Consider the following 12,446-nt stretch of genomic DNA (forward strand, 5'->3'; position numbering starts at 1 on the left):
CTGAATGACCTTGGATGAGCCTTTCTGTGCCTGTATCCTCTCTGCTGGTCTGATAGAATTTCTGTCAAGATCAAATAAAATTATTACATGAAAGCACTTTGAACAAGTAGATCAGTCCCACAACATAGCAAGCCCTGGTGGTTCTTGGTCTGTTTGGCATTACCGTGTTTTAGCTCTCTTTGACTGTGACTTCCCTGAGATCTGCCAGCTGACTCTGAGGACAATAGCTTATGTTCAGTGCCCAGTAGTCTCTGAGTGAGTCACTCACTGGTCTGACCTCCCCAAAAGAAAGGAAGTAAAAACAAAGTGAGGACTCGGAAGCATTTTGGACCACATCCCTAAACATAGCACTAAGACACAATACACATCCAAGTTTTCTGAAAGGATGGGATTTGGTCCAGGTATCCCATCAAGGACTGTGCCCTGGTATATCCAAGAACTCTTCAACAGTGGTGCTTACACAAACCAGCTGCTGAAGCCACTTGAACTTCAGCTGGCACCTGCTTTGTTGCTGCATTAGCATCTCCGGAACCTTTGGTACTTGTGTCATTTCTCACTCATTGTCCCTGAGCTGATGATGCTGAGATACTGAAAATCATCAGAAAGTCCCACTGCTCCCAATTAAGAATCCCCTTCCCTCTAACCAAGAGTCAGGGCCCACAACTACCTGCCATGATCCTACTCACCTGTAAAGAAATGACTGTAAATGCAGTATTTTCTAATAATTATTTTGGCTGCACTGGGTCTTCATTGCAGCATGAAGGCTCAATAGTTGTAGAATGAGTACTTAGCTGAGGATGTGGGACCTTAGTTTCCTGACCAAGGATCGAACCTGGGCCCCCTGCATTGCAAGTGCAGTGTCCTAACCACTGGACCACCAGGGAAGTATCAGTAAGTATTTTAATGAGTACAGGTTCCTTGCTCTGGAAGTATATTCCTAGCCATGGACTGACTTCCATCATTCAGTATTTGTTGAATGTCTTCTGAATACCAGACCCTATGTGATATGCTAGAAAATATGGATATATAAGCACAGCCCCTGACCTCAGGGAGCTTTCACTGAGGGGGAGTCTTAGAGACATCTGAAATGTAAGTGCTCTGAAGGGCTGCGGGTGCTGTGACAGACTGAAGTGTAGGAAACAACAGAGGAAGGGGACACAGGGAGGAAGGCATCTGGGCTGTCTGAACAGGGTAGGGTCGGGTAGGGTGAATCAGAGAAATTACCATAGAAATGTGATGTTCACAGTTGAGTCTTTAAAGAGTGTGTACTTAGTGTGGTTGGGGGCCTAAGGCAGTAAGCCATTTATCTGAAGCATAATCTCTAGTCTCACGTCAATTTTGGCAGTCCTATTGGATGCAATCTGATTTCTCCATTGCTTGGTTGAGGAGTGGAACCTGGATTTCAGCTCTGTGGCATTCAACAACAGCTGCCATATTCTCATTTGGAGGCTATTCTCTTTGTATTCTCATGTCAGTTTCTGAATTCCACTAATATAGGACTTGCCCAGTGTAGTAACTGCATTTTGTGTGTCTGTACCCTCACTTATCCAGTTAGGTTGTGACTGTCTTGAGAGAAGAGTCTAGGTCTCTCTTTGTTACCTCTTCATTCAACAAACATTTATTGGGCCCCACTAGTACCAAGCCCTATGATAGCACTGAAGATACAGCATCGAATAAGACAGATGTGGTTTCTGTCCTCATGGAGTTTCCATTCTTGTAAAGAAGATGGTCATTGGACAAATAATCAATTGCAGGTGTGATCAGAGCTTTGAAAGGAAAAGCCCATTGTGGTGTCACAGGGTAAAGCAGGGGACCTGATCTAGTTGGAGGATCCCAGGCAGGAGACCCCAAAGTATGTTTAAGCTGGAAGACACTCATCGTCAATTCTTGTCTGACTGGTTTTACACCTTGGTGACGTGATCTAATGGACTTTCCAGGTGGGATTAGTGGTAAAAAACCCACCTGCTGATGCAGGAGACATAAGAGAGGTGGGTTTGATGCAGGAGACATAAGAGACATGGGTTTGATCCCTGGGTCGGGAAGTTCCCCTGGATGAGGGTATGGCAACCCCCTCCAGTAGTCTTGCCTGGAAAATCCCGTGGACAGAGGAGCCTGATAGGCTATGGTCCATGGGGTAGCAAAGAGTCAGATATGACTGAAGCTGCTTAGCACACAGTCCATGCTCTCATGTCTACCCTCCAGTTCCAAATTCTGCAAAAACTCCAATATTTATTCCTCCCTCCTCCTTCTCTTTCTTCTTCTTCTCCTCCTTCTCCTTCTTCTTCATAATAAAATACCAAGATTTATCTGAGCAAAAGGTCATCCAGGAAGCAACCACATTTCCTAGCCTCCCTTGACGCTAGGAGAGACATATGACTACTTTCCTGCTACTGGAATGTGAATGGGAGTGATGTGAGCAACATCAGTACTATATTCTTTATAGAGAAAAGGGCTTGTGCTCCACTCTCCATTTCCTACTGTATGGGAAAGACTGCAACTGCAATGGTCACCTTAAACCAAAGATGGGAGCTACCTCTGAGGATGGGAGAGCTACCCAGTGCCTGTATATCTAGATCACCTTGGGCAACAGTGCTGTGTGTCTGCTCTAGACATCCCGCCCATCTGTGAACCTCCCAACAAGAAGAATTAAACTTCTGTCTTGTTTGAGCCACTGTATTTTGGGTCTCTTTGTGGGGAAGTTAAGCCTATAAGCTGACTCACATACCCAGGGTCTGTTTTCAGCATGTCTTTAGCTTAGCAGGGACCACAAAGGGATTTACCCAATTTGTCATCATCTGTGAATAGTTATAGCATGAGGTTTCTCTCTCCTCAGTTTAAACACAAAATGGTCCCCATTTGGCGGTTGTTTCTTTGAACTTTTCCTCCCTCTATCTGTGCTTACTTGCTCCTTCTTTCATCATTCAGGTGCTCTAAATATTTGAAGGAGAATGAAAGTCATATTGTCATGGAGTTTTTTTTGGGGGGGGCCAGGTCACGATGCCTTCAGAAGAGTGGCCTAGGAGAGAAAAGGGCTGTGAATGAGATTCTGAGATGAAGAGGAAAGCCTTAATTACCTGAAACTTGGCGAATCACAGCTCTCTATTATTGAGAATGCTTCTACCACATCTTTAGAAAGAAGAAAACTGCAACCAAATAAGCTGTTATGGAGAGATTGATTCAAAAAACCAATTTTCTAAGCTTGTGCTAGAGTTTCAACCCAATTGGCTCTTCTCCCATGGTGGCAGCCACAGCCCAGTGGGAGATGGGATGGGAATTTGTCATAATGGCTCTTAAGCTGTCCTTTCAACCTTGCTTTATTCCTGCTTTCATATCATGGGGAAACGGGCTATAAGGTCCATCTATTATGCTTAAAAATATTCTACAAATATGCAAGGCTACTTGTATAATGACATTGGTTCTGATGTTGTTTTCATTAGTAAAACAATGAAAACAATATAATGTGCATCAATAGGAAGAAACTTAAATTTAAAAGCATAGTTTATCTTATAAAGAAAACAAAGGCAGTCACTTCAAAGGAGATAGTTTTCTATGGACTGACCTGCAAAAATGTGCATGATGTGTGTGTGTTAGCAAAACAATTGTTTTTAAATAAAAATGAACAGCTGATGTTTATCTATATATTTTCATATGCCTAGAAAAACAGACTGGAAGGACACACATGAAATTATTAATAATGGTTATCTCTGGAGAGTAGAATCAGGGGAGATGAGGGTAGGTTTTCATATTTTACTCTATAATAATTCTATGGTGTTTGTTTTTATAGCAGTAGAATTTCCCTGTGAGGCAGAGATCATACTTATCCTGCTCATTGTCCATTCATGGAGAGAATATGGGAGTGATCAATGACAATGACAGTAATAATAATAACAATTATTATTATTATTATATAGGTTATGTAGCATTTACAATACAGTAAGCACCATCCTTTGGATTTTATATATGTTAATATATCTAATTTTCATAAATATGCTATGCAGTAAGAACTTTATCATCTCCATCTTACATACAGAGAGACAGAAGCACAGAGAGGGTAAGCAAGCTGTCCAAGGTAACAAAGCGACAGAGCTGGCATTGAATCCAGGGGTCCTGGCTCCAGAGATTATTCTTAATCACTCTATATTACATTGATTAATGGATGTAATGAATGAATGCTAAATTTTTTTTTTAATATTTTTTGGCTAAGTCTCTGATAAGTAGAAGAATCAATGAACCGAAAAAGTTCATTCCCAGAGCATTCTGCTTAATCAAGGTTCTACAATTTATCTTTCACTGCAAGGTAATGGGCTGTTTATACTCAGAACCTTCCAAAAGCTGACAAGACACTGATGTTAACAGTTGTTGATGAGTGACTGGGAAAGGCTGAATGTTTTAATTTAAAGTCAGTGAAAGAATTAATTGCTAGCAAATTAAAAGGCTTCATCTGCCATTTCTCTGCTCCTCGGTTTTCTGTCTTCCAACCAGAACAATAACAGGGGCGTTGTGAGCACAAGCATGACTGCCTGGCTTTTCCTTTCTAAGCAGCCTGGTTTTGCAGCTTGTGCTTACATCTGGGGATCTGGAAAGGTAGGAAAGAATTCTGTACTCCAGAAGCATCTCTGTGTACTTAAGGGACTAATAGGAACCCCCACCCTTCCACTCAGGGAAAAAGGCTAAAGCATAGACTATGACGTCTTGGAGTAGAGGAATTAGATTTCATTCCATTTTTATCCTCTGCATCTCAGAGTGCCTGGCACCTAGCACAAGTTTTACATAGGAAAGGTTATCAACACTGTCTGATCAGGAGAAATTTTGATGGTATAGAGGAAGCTCTAAGAAAAGTAATGAACACTCCTTGATTGAAATAGTTTTCTGGATGTGCAAATAACATAAATTCAGCAGTTATGAGCACATAACTGCTCATAACTGCAGTTATGAGCACATAACTCTTTGCAAAGCCTGTTGCTAAATACAGGTGGACACAAAATAGTCTCAGTCTTCAAGAAGCTTAAAATAGAATCTGAGAGATGTACACATGGTGTCAGCACTGTGACTTTAGAATAAGGAGAAGACATTTGTAAATTTGAAGTAAAAGAAAAGCTCTCTCTCTCCCTTTCTCCCTCTCTATTCCCCACTACGTCGCTCATCATAAAGATTACTCAGGAGTAATTTTGTGGATATATGAGATTTGTATACATGTGGGAACTGAATATTGGCAGTACATGGGGAACAAATTAAAATTACTTCCCCAGGACAGTTGAATGTGGCTTCCTGGCAAGGTGGAGATTGGTTTATCTGTGCACAGTTGAGTTGAAGGTTTGTTTGCAGATAAATCACTCTTCCATGGAACATCAGAAGAAGAACTCGCAGAAAAAAGACATATCAACATGCTTAATGGGACTAATGACCTGGGGGAAGAAGAGGAGAGCTTAAGTTAACAATTGTGCTGTCTATTGATTTTTCCCAGTCTTACAGAAAGGGCACAGAGCACTACCTAACTGAGACATAGAACTGTGATGGAGTTAGAAAGGTACTAGGACAAAATTTGTGCCCCTTGCAGTTTGATCTTCCTCAGAGTAGATCTGTGCAAGCACTGCAGTTATGAAAAGTGAAAGTGAAAGTATTAGTTGCTCAGTTGCGTTCTACTCTTTGCAACCCAATGGACTGTACCCCCATGGACTGTAGCCTGCCAGGCTCCTCGGTCCATGGGATTTTCCAGGCAAGAATACTGGAGTGGGTTGTTGTTCCCTTCTCCAGGGGATCTTCCCAACTGAGGAACTGAACCTCTATCTCTGCATCTCCTGCATTGGCAGGAGGGGCTCTTTTCTAGCTGAGCCACCAGGACACCACCATTCTCAGATTGTTTCCAATCAGAATATTAACACTTCATTGACTATTTTTCATGAATATCTTAGTCTTTGGGAAGACAGCACAGTGTAGGGAAGGCCTTGGTGTCAGACTGTCAGTATTCAAAATTCATCAGCTATGTAATCGAGGACCAGGAAGCTTTATGTGGATGGTAATATATTCAAAGGGCATTGTTAAGATTAAATGAGATGATATATGTAAAATATGTGGCAATCCATAAATCCTCAATAACTGCTAGCTATTATAATGTTCCATAGTAACCACAAGGAGTAATGTGTACAGAACCTTAATTTACCAAATGTTTCATATGAATGTTCCCAGATGAAGCACTCTCCTTAAGAGTCAAACCTCTGGGCTCATATAGACCTGAGTTCAAATACTGGCTCCCTTCCCACCAATCTTGCAAACATAAGCAAATCAGTTAACCTCTAAGCCTTAGTTTCCTTATATGTAAAATGGGATAACAGTACAGCAGACGCATAAGGTAGTTGTGAAGATTAAATAATGTAAATTGTTCAGCACATACTAAGTGCTCGATAAATGTCAGCAATTATTTATCATCCCATTGCACCTCCTAATAGCTCTGTTCTGAGGGACCTATGACTCTGTACATTAGAGTTCTCCATGTTAGGTTGACTGCAAACATCCACCACATTGACTTCCCTATAGCTCAAATGGTAAAGAATCTGCCTGTGATGCAGGAGACCAGGGTTTGATCCCTGGATCAGAAAGATCCTCTGGAGAAAGGAATGGCAACCCACTCCAGTATTCTTGCCTGGAGAATTCCATGGACCGAGGAGGCTGGTAGGCTACAGTTCATGGGGTTGCAAAGAGTCGGACATGACTGAGCGACTAACACACACATAAACATCTACAGCAGGACTTAGATCACACTCCATACAAGCCCAGCACCTGGCTGAGAACATTCTCCAGTGGTGATGTAAGGGAGATGTTCCAGAAAATGAATTGGAGATGACTAAGGAGAAACACCTGTACCTAAGCCAGAACTGAAGATTCTAGTCCCAGAAGCTGTAAAGTCAGCAAGGGAGATCTGGAGGGAGGACTCCCCTTGAATCTGGTATGGTGACACAGTGATCATTTCACCTCCCTAAATGGGGACACGGAAGTAAACCTTCCCTTCTGGTCTTATCTCTGCTTATCAAGAATAAAGGCTGGGAGATGAGGATAGGCTCCAGATGTGTCCAGAGGCTCTTGGCTGTACTCAGAGCTCTGCGAAGTGTGTCTTAAATTGAGAGTGCAGAACATGGACTCATAGAGGTGGGGTCAGCCAGGACCTCTTGGGTCAACCCCTGAGATGTTACCAGAAGGGCGTGACTCAGCTCTGAGATCGGCTGAGTAAGAGACTGTTGTCTTCTTGCATATGTGCTAAGTCACTTCAGTCGTGTCTGACTCTTTGCTATCCCATGGACTGTAGCCCACCAGGCTCCTCTGTCCATGGAATTCTCCAGGCAAGAATACTGGAGTGGGTTGCCATTTCCTCCTCCAGTGGATCTTCCTGATCCAGTGATGGAACCCACGTCTCTTATGTCTCCTGCATTGCCAGGCGAGTTCTTTACCTCTAGCACCACCTGGGAAATCCTGTTGTCTCCTTGAGGAGCCTATAGCAATTGCCAGCAAGAGACAGGAAAGGACTGGCTTTTATTTCTATTGATCTGATCCTTCACCCGCCTCCCGTTCACTTTCTTTTCCCTGGTATATTTACCTCTCAAATTGCACCTCCCCAGACTCTGCATTCTCCCTCCATAGATATGCACACTCACTCAGCTGTTTTGGAGTTGCGTGTGTGCTCCATCTTCTGCACAGATCTTATGCTGACCCAGAGGCGTGTCCAAGAATGTCTATGTATAGTGTGTACCCCATTGTATATGTGAATATGTGTATTTATGTGATCTTTAGGTTTAGGTTTAGTGTTATGATTTTGCTTTAAATTCCTGATACCTACATATCTAGATCACATACACATATTTTCATTCCACAATTCACAAAATTCACACAAATACCCAGTTTCCATTCCAATCCCAAAGAAGGGCAATGCCAAAGAATGCTCAAACTACCGCACAATTGTACTCATCTCACACGCTAGTAAAATAATGCTCGAAATTCTCCAAGCCAGGCTTCAACAGTATGTGAACTGTGAACTTCCAGATGTTCAAACTGGATTTAGAAAAGACAGAGGAACCAGAGATCAAATTGCCAACATCCATTGGGTCATCAAATAAGCAAAAGAGTTCCAGAAAAACATCTACTTCTGCTTTATTGACTATGCCAAAGCCTTTGACTGTGTGGATCACAATAAACTGTGGAAAATTCTGAAAGAGATGGGAATACCAGACCATCTGACCTGCCACCTGAGAAATCTGTATGCAGTTCAGGAAGCAACAGTTAGAACTGGACATGGAACAACAGATTGGTTCCAAACTGGGAAAGGAGCACATCAAGGCTGTATACTGTCACCCTGCTTATTTAACTTAAATGCAAAGTACATCATGAGAAACACTGGGCTGGATGAAGCACAAGCTGGAATCAAGATTGCCGGGAGAAATATCAATAACCTCAGATTTGCAGATATGCCACCCTTATGGCAGAAAGTGAAGAAGAGCTAAAGAGCCTCTTGATGAAAGTGAAAGAAGAGAGTGAAAAACTTGGCTTAAAATTCAACATTCAGAAAACTAAGATTATGGCATCTGGTCCCATCACTTCATGGCAACTAGATGGGGAAACAATGGAAACAGTGTCAGACTTCATTTTTGTGGGCTCCAGAATCACTGCACATGATGACTGCAGCCATGAAATTAAAAGACGCTTGCTGCTTGGAAGAAAAGCTATGACCAACCTAAACAGTATATTAAAATGCAGAGACATTACTTTGCCAACAAAGGTCCAAATAGTCAAAGCTATAGTTTTTCCAGTAGTCATGTATGGATGTGAGAGTTGGACTATAAAGAAAGTTGAGGGCTGATGAACTGATGCTTTTGAACTGTGGTGTTGGAGAAGACTCTTGAGAATCCCTTGGACTGCAAGAAGATCCAACCAGTCCATCCTAGAGGAGATCAGTCCTGGGTGTTCATTGGAAGGACTGATATTGAAGCTGAAATTCCAATACTTTGGCTACCTGATGCGAAGAATTGACTCATTAGAAAAGACCCTGATGCTGGGAAAGATTGAAGGCAGGAGGAGAAGGGGACGACAGAAGATGAGATGGTTGGATGGCATCATTGACTCAATGGAGATGAGTTTGAGTAAACTCCGGGAGTTGATGATGGACAAGGAGGCCTGGTGTGCTGCAGTCCATGGGGCTGCAAAGAGTCGGACACGACTGAGCAACTGAACTGAACTGAAACCTAAACATTCTGGTTTGCTAAACTAAGGCAAGTCTGAAAGTTAAACTTTCCTTAAACCAAAAAGCTTAGAAGAAAATGGCTTGGTTCAACTTAAGACAAGTAACAGAATTTTTCAAAAACTGCTTACTCTTTTAAGTGTAGATAACACATTTATATGATTCAAAATTAAATTAACTTATTTACTTATATAAGTGTCTATTTTCTATCCCTGTCTTCTACATGTCCAGTTCCACTTCACTTTCCCAAACTGGTAGCCATGTTACATTCATTTCCTGTGAATTCTTCCAGAGATTTTGTAAATATATGCAAGCAAATACAGGAATGAGAGCATGATATGCATTTTATTCTGCATCTTACTTTTTTAATATTATAATCCATCTTGGGAATTTTTTAATTCATAAAATTGCCCTCACTCTCGTTTTATAACTACACAGTATTCTGTCGCATGGATGTATCATAATAGGTTCAGCCAACCTCTTATTGGAAGACATTTAAGTTGTTACCAATTTCTTACAATAACAAGCAGCTGTTGTTTAGTTGTTTAGTCATGTCCTACTCTTTTCATGACCCCATGGACTGTAACCTGTCAGGCTCCTCTGTCCGTGGGGTTTCCCAGGCAGGAATACTGGAGTAGGTTGCCATTCCCTTCTCCAGGGTATATTCCCTACCCAGAGACAGAATTCCCGTGTCCTGCATTAGCCGGCAGATTCTTTAGCATTGAGCCAGCTGGGAAGACCATAGCAAACACTACTCCAGTGAAAAACCAATTTTGATGTTTATTAGTAAATTACCCACCTATGGGAATGGCAAAGACAGGAGGAGAAGAGGGTAACAGAGGATTAGATGGTTGGATGTCATCACTGATTCAATGGAAATGAGTTTAAGCAAACTCCTGGAGATAGTGAAAGACAGGGAAGCCTGGCAGTCCACGGGGTCACAAAGAGTAGGACACAACTGAGTGACTGAACAACAACAGCAATGGGGGTGGCATCAGTTGACACTTGAATGACAGAAACAGTAGTGTAGAATGCTCATTTTCCTCTTCCTTACCAAAATCATATATTAAAATATTGTAATTTTGATACTTAGGGTGGTTTTTTTTCTATAGCAACAAAACTTGGTGCTTTCACAGCTTTTGTTTCTTGTTGGCTGGTGGGAAGGAATAGGATGCTCTGGTTCTGGGCTTGGCTATTGCAAGGAGGTGGTGGATAGTTGACACTGTCCTCAGGGAGAGGGCAAGGAGCCTTGGCTGGAGACAGTGGCACCCCAAGAATCTCATCTGGTTCTTTGTTTTCTCCCTGGCAAGTCCTCCTAGGGAGATTTTTTTTTGACTAATTTGATAGTGAAAATGATATGATATTATGATATTGTATTTTGAATTTATGTGGCTCTTAATATAAGAAAGGTTGACTCTTCATGTATTTAAAAGTTGTTTGTATTTCCTTTATCTGTGAACCGTTTCTTTACATTCTTTTCCCAGCTTTTCTCTGGATAATTGTTTTTTTTTCTTATTGACCCATAAAAGCTCTTAAAATATTAAAGACATTAAACTTTGTGAAATGAGTTATAAATAATTTGCTTCCATTTTGCCATTTGTCTTTTTACTTTGCTTAAGAAGATTTTGCCAAGCAATGCTTTTTATTTTTCTGGAACTTAATTTTTAACTCTTTTACTTTATGCCTTCTAGTTTTTATATCATAGTTAGAAGGTCTTTTCTACTCTGAATTTATAGAGGAGCTTTCCTTTTTGGACTTATGTTTTACTTCTTTTATTTGATTCATTTGGAATGGATCCTAGTATAAGGCACTTTACAATTTCAGTGAGAATCTGAAAAGTAGGGCAAGGAAGGAGGTCAGAAGGATATTCCCATGTGGGCTAAGGACTGGAGTCAAACACATCCAGAAGATTCTCGTAGCTTTGCCGTGTTCTTTATGCCTCTCCACCCACAGTCCTTTGGCTCAGGGGTGAGTATCTGGCCCAAGATAGGGCCGTCAGAGCCCTTCTTCAAAATTTCTGAACTTGGGGCCAGAACAAGAATCAGTCAGGCAGCCATAAAAGGTAAACCTTGTGAGTTCCATGAGCCAGACTTCCTTCTACATGAGCTAGCCAGACAGCACTGAAAGAATAAACCAACCCAGAGAAAAAGGCAGAGATGATGGAAAACTACTCAGGAGTACAAAGGAATGAACTGCAGACACACACAACAACATGAATCAGGCTGAGTGAAAGAAGCCAGACAAAAGTAAGTATCGACCATATGATTGCATTTTACAAAACTCTTGAAGGCTCAAACTAACCTAGAATGTCAGAAATCAGGTCAGTCATTGTCAGGAAGAAGAGGGTGAGGTGAGGCAGAGTAGGGTGGGAGAGAGGAATGACAAAGGAGTGTAGGGAAAATTGGGGATGACAGATATTGTCCCTATCTTGATTGTGGTGATGTTTGCGTGAATGGGTACATATTTCAAAACTTTTCAAATCATACACCGTAAATCAGTACAGTTCATTTTATGTTGATGATATCTCCACAAAGTTGTTTTAAAATAAAGCAGAGATGAGGGAGAAAATAAATCAGGTGCAAATGAGGAATGTATGTATGGGAGGAAAGGAAAAGAAGAGAAAATTAATTTAGTTGGGATCTAGTTCTCTCATTCTAGATGCCCACACTTGCCCTTGAGTACGCCTCTCCTATTTGTCCACCTGACAAACTTCTAACATATTCCAAGTGCAATTCGGATGTTATCTTTTTATAGCTTTTTTGACTCTCTCAGGCTGAATTAATTGCTCCTTCATTTCTGTATGTGTTCCCATAGCTCTTATCATCTCTGCTGTGGTGACTGATGAGTCTGTCTTTCCCACAAGATGATAAACATCTGAAGAGCAGGAAGTGTGTCTTATTTATTCTTATAAACCCAGAAACCAGCATAATTCACAAAATGTAGCAGGTGCTCACTTAATGTCTTTTAACTGATTTAAATGGAGGGAATCAAATTCAACTAATGGTTATCAAGTCTTTTTGAACACTCCTTTATATAACTCTTTTTAAAACCAAAATATTGCAATGACTCTCAATAGAGAATTTAGATAAAGGTGGAACTGACCTGGCTGAAGAGTCAATTTGAGTTTGAATCAGAGGCTATTTTCTCATTCTGGTTTTCAATAGTTTTCTATCTGCATCCACGTATAGCATATTTGCTTTTCTGTCATCTTCCTCTATTTCCT

The 12,446-nt window shown here is 41.2% G+C and overlaps 1 non-coding gene across 1 annotated transcript; it reads right to left on the minus strand.

Annotated features, from left to right (window-relative positions):
* Window positions 1-811: 811 nt before the first annotated feature.
* TRNAA-UGC (transfer RNA alanine (anticodon UGC)) lies at window positions 812-884 on the minus strand. The gene has a single exon. It is a non-coding gene; the product is annotated as a tRNA-Ala (tRNA).
* Between the last annotated feature and the right edge of the window lie 11,562 nt (window positions 885-12,446).

This window comes from Giraffa tippelskirchi, chromosome 5, assembly GCF_054371585.1.
Source record: "Giraffa tippelskirchi isolate mGirTip1 chromosome 5, T2T-mGirTip1v1.2.pri, whole genome shotgun sequence".
In the NCBI taxonomy this organism is placed as follows: Eukaryota; Metazoa; Chordata; class Mammalia; order Artiodactyla; family Giraffidae; genus Giraffa; species Giraffa tippelskirchi.